Source organism: Coenobita brevimanus, chromosome 56 (assembly GCF_032717465.1).
Source record: "Coenobita brevimanus isolate Jiangsu-jjx chromosome 56, ASM3271746v2, whole genome shotgun sequence".
NCBI classification, from domain to species: domain Eukaryota; kingdom Metazoa; phylum Arthropoda; class Malacostraca; order Decapoda; family Coenobitidae; genus Coenobita; species Coenobita brevimanus.
The window spans coordinates 6,490,623-6,495,709 of NC_137009.1; positions in this window are offsets into that span (position 1 = coordinate 6,490,623).

Here is a 5,087-nt window from a genome sequence, read left to right on the forward strand (position 1 = left end):
AGAGAAGAGGAGAGAATAAAGGCAAAAAAGAAGGGGGTGAGTGAAGGATGTGGAGAAGACAGAGGCTGGTGGCAGGAAGGAGGATGTAAAAGCACGAGAAAGACGTGAAGAAAGAGAAGAGATAAGGTATGAGAAGCTGGAAGGAAAGAATTGAGAAGCAAGAAGAAAAAGTAAACCAAGAAAGAAGCAAGTGAAATCGAGTGATTTAATGTAGGGAAGAAGATAAAAACCAGGAGAAGAGAATGACGAAGAGTGATTGAAAGGGAGGTAAGGGAAGACAGGATTAAGGAAGGAAGGTAGAAGAAAGTGGAGGACTAAAGAAAGAAGAGAGCAATGTTTTGACGTAGAGTTTGTAAGCAAGAGAGAATAGAATGAAACAGAGTGAAGGCAGAGTAGAGATAATATAAAGCCAGAAAGAAGAGGGTGAAAAAGAGTGCTGGGGGGAATGAGTGATGCTGCGGTTGAGATGAAGAAAGGTAAGGGCAGGTAGAGTTGGTAGGTGATGTATGCAAACTGCCACTCCGGGCCGGGGTTGGGTTCACGTGGGGTCAGTTCCAGGGAGCAGAGGTTGAGGCCAGGGGTGAGGAAGGGGTCAGTCGGGGTGTGAGGCAGGGTGAGGGAAGGTGTGAGGGCAGCGATGAGACAGGGAGTGAGGCAGGGTGTGGTAGGAAACTAAGCCAGGGTGAGACAGGGTGAGGGTGAGGCTGGGTAAGAAGGTGTGAGGGCAGGGATGTGGCATGGTGTGAGGGAGGGTGAGGCTGAGTGTGAGGGCAGGGTGTGTGACAGGGAGTGAGACTGGGATAAGGGAGGATTGTGGGAAGGATGAGGTGGGAATGTGGGAAGGTAAGGCAGAGATGAGGCAGGATATGAGAGATGAGGTAATGCAGTGTGAGGATGGTGAGTCAGGGTGAGGAACGGTGAGATGACAGGATAAGTCGAAAGTAAGACAAGTGTGAGACAGGGTTTGAGGGTAGGAATGAGGCAGAGTGAGGCAAAGGTGGGGCAGGTTCTGAGGAGTTATAGTGTGGTGTGAGGCCAGGTGTGAGGCAGGTATGTAGCAGGATGTGGAGACAGCAGTTAGGCAGCGTGGGATGGCAAGGTGAGGCAGAGTATGAGGGCAGGAGTGAGGCAGGTTGTGGGGATAGGCGTGAGGCAGGGCGTGGAGGTAGGTTTGAGACAGGATGTGGAGGTAGATGTGAGGCAGTGTGCGAAGGTACGGTCAGGCAGAGTAAGGAGGTATATGCGTGGCAGGATGTAAAGACAAAGTGAGGCAGGGTGTGTGAGTAGGTGTAAGACAGGGTGAGAGGGCAAGGTGAGACAGGGAGTGGAGATAGGTGTGAGGCAGGATGTAAAGGCTAGGTGAGGCAAGGTGTTGGGTAGGTGTGAGGCTGGGTACTGGGGTAGGTGTGAGGCAGGGTGAGGGGGCAAGGTGAGGCAGGGGTGAGACGGGAGAGAAGGGTGCAGTTTTGTGCCATCACGACTCTCCTCTGCAGACTTCATTAACATTCATTCCCTGTATTCTGTACATGAAGCATTATGGTAAGTGGGGAGATGGTGCTCAAGTGGTAAAGGAGTGAATTATAGTCCGTGCGATCGTGAGTTAGGTCCCCGTTGGAACAGGGAACAATGTATCAGAATTTCGTTAAAACTGTTCTCAGTCTTCCACAAGGTCAACAGACATCATGAAAAAATCTCCTAATACCATTACACTGGTTCTGAATAGGATACCTATATCTATCTATCTATCTATCTATATACCTAGGCTGTTTCCACCAAGGAAAGGGAGGTAGCCGAGACAGGACGACACACTCCCCATTTACTCATCCATTCAAACACATTCATTCACATCTTAGCCCCAAAGGGGAGAAGGGACAGATCCTCACTGCACCACACCGCACAAGGGTCAACTGCGCAGTGCAATCAGTGACATCCGCAGCAGGGCCCGACAGCAGAGCTGGTTTACCCCTGCCACATCATAATAGACCCATCCCTTTACCCGCACCTGACCTGAAGGATACCTATAACTTAAGAAAAAACAGACAGTACGGTATTATTGACCAGATGGGGACATGGTGACATATATGGTTGCTTCGTCTGACAGTGCGTTGGAGAGCTGCTGGGACTGAGGGAGAAGATAGCCTAGCCTATCATTAGCCTGAGATGCATAATAAAGTAGTTGTATAGTAAGTAAGATAGCCAGGGGGGACCACTGGACTCAGCTGTTAAAACTGATGTTGTTCTGATTTTATGATGGCGCCTTCGCGAATCAGATCAGCTCGTCAGGTCAGGTGCTGGTAAGGGGATGGGTCTAATATAATGTGGCAGGGGTAAACCAGCTCTGCTGTCGGGCTCTGCTGCGGATGTATCTGATTGAACCGAGCAGTTGACCCTCGTGTGATGAGGTGCGGTGAGAATCTGTCCCTTCTCCCCTTGGGGTTAAGACATAAATAAATGTGTGTCTGTGTGGGTGAGTAAATTGGGAGTGTGTCGTCCTGTCTCGGCTACCCCTCTTTGCTTTGGGGGAAGCAGTCTAGGTATATAGATAGATAGATAGCCTCCACGAAAGTGAACGCTTCACTAAAATTACTTTGTTCACTTTATTCATGCTGACTTGCGACGATTTATTCAGCCCAGGAGAGACTATTCGATCTACAATGGTTTGATAATCCTTCAATAAGTCCACTATAAGAACTGAAAAATGCCATGAACTGAAGGCTTAAAATTTTAGTACAGGACACTGAATAGTAGCGTGACAGTTTCGTATGGCGTTAGTGTTTTAAGTTTCTCGGTCTTTGTTTGTCTTAAACTTCTGTAATTAGAGTAAATATTTTTGTTATAGTCGGATTCCCGCCTGTTTGCGGCGGGGGTGTGGCCAGCACCTGTGGGCAATGGTGCCACGTTTCCCCAACTTGCGATGTGAAACGGAAGCTATTTATGTACAAGGCATCACAAATTCGATAAATTCAGATGAATAAAACTTACACTTGTGTATTTTGATGGATGAATCAACAGTAATCTTATTATGCATAAAATATTTATACAGTAACACAGAAACATGGCACACATATTGTACAGTGTTGCTAAAAGATATTGTAGTCACTTTTATTGGTTTTTAGCGTAGTTTTAGGGTGGGTAATAATATCACAGTTATGGATATAAGATAATGAGCCTGAAAAAAGAAGAAATATGCCAATATCCAAAGTAAAAGAAATAATTCATGTAATTCTTGTGAGTGGCAATACTTACACATCCATCTGGCCTAAAATAAATGTCCCAAGGGAGAATGAGGAGATTCAATGTCCCAAGAGAGAGAGAGAGAGAGAGAGAGAGAGGGAGAGGGAGAGAGAGAGAGAGAGGCATGCATTGAATGCATTGTCGGCATCACTTAATATAACAAAACCAAATTAACAAATGAAAGCACAATTATAAATAACTTATAAAAGAATCAAAAGTACTCAGGGTGGCTCACATTTCCCGCCAGGAGAGAGAGAGAGAGAGCGTGGGGGAGGGGGGAGAGAGAGAGAGGTCTGTCACTGCCTTTGTATTCATTTGTTCCTTTGTACATACTGCACACACTGATATACATTGTTCCTATTGATGCACATATATCTATACACGTAATTTCTCTCTCTCTCTCTCTCTCTCTCTCTCTCTCTCTTCTAATACTGACCACGTGGTAGGTGAATCCAGCCCCCCTTCCCCTCTCCTCCCTTCTTAATCCCTCCTGGGTGTCTCAGGTCAAATCCCCCTTCACACTTCCCCTCCCCCCTGGACCACTATGTCGGGGTGTATGAATCAGTAACGTAACAAACCTCTCAGCAGACAGTAACTTTGACACTCCATCTACTACTAAATATAACAAAACCAAATTAACAAATGAAAGCACAATTATAAATAACTTATAAAAGAATCAAAAGTACTCAAGGTGGCTCACATTTCCCGCCAGGAGAGAGAGAGAGAGAGAGAGAGAGAGAGAGAGATAGAGATAACGGTATAGAAAACGTGGCAACACTGTACACAGGTGCGAGCCGCGCCACGGCCGCGAGCGCGCGCGAGTCCTACTATAGTAATGTAGAACCACCCAGAACGGATAGCAAGACCTGTGTGATTTCTGTTTCCATGCACCTCTGTGTGTCAAGGCTATGGCCAGAGAGAGAGAGAGAGAGAGAGAGAGAGAGTCTGTGTGTAAGTATGTGTGTGTGTGTGTGTGTGTGTGTGTGTGTGTGTGTGTGTGTGTGTGTGTGTGTGTGTGTGTGTGTGTGTGTACAATGATATGATCTGGCAAAGGAAATTGAAAACATAATAGTGAATAAGGTAATCATCAGAAAAATGTCCATGATAATAAAAATCAATTCCTTTTCTATTGGTGTGTTATTGCGTGCAGAGGCATCTCTAAGAACGGCCTGGTCAGTGAGTCACGCCCTAAAGATTTTCAGAGGCAAGGTGTATCACTCTAGCAGAGCTCCATTTGTTTTTTCACGTGAGCTCCGAAAATTTTCGCAGGCAAGGTGCTTCAATCGAGCAATGACCCGTATGGTGCTTTACTGTATCTCTCTGAGGATCATCACACACAATGTGCTATACTCTGGGGAAGTCCATACGGTGCTTCGCTAAGGTAAATCACCATATAGTCCCCAACTATCTGTCCTTCGGCACTTGTAGTTTCTTCCTGCTGATGCCAGATGCTTTACTTTGACCTTCGAAAACCACAGTTTTCATCTGTTCCTTCAAGTTAGAAAAACCTTTTTTGTGACGAATAGACTCGTCTGTAGAGAGGAAAAAGCTAACACTCTGTAGAGAGACAGTTATAACAAACATCTTTGTCCTTTATGGTGAATGTTCTTCCCTGCATATTACATCGGCAGCCGTCAGATGATTTAGCTCCGCTAAGCAAGAACCTAGGGCAACACAGTGTTAAAAACTACCATAACTAACATTTGTCCAAATGATATGAACTTGAGTACTTTACTTCAGCTTACGACAGATGACGTTCATCAACTCATATAAATTCAAGGCAATCAAAGAGTTAAGAGATAATAAGAAGACAGGTACGAAAAAACATTTTAACCTCTTCAACTGGGTGGGGT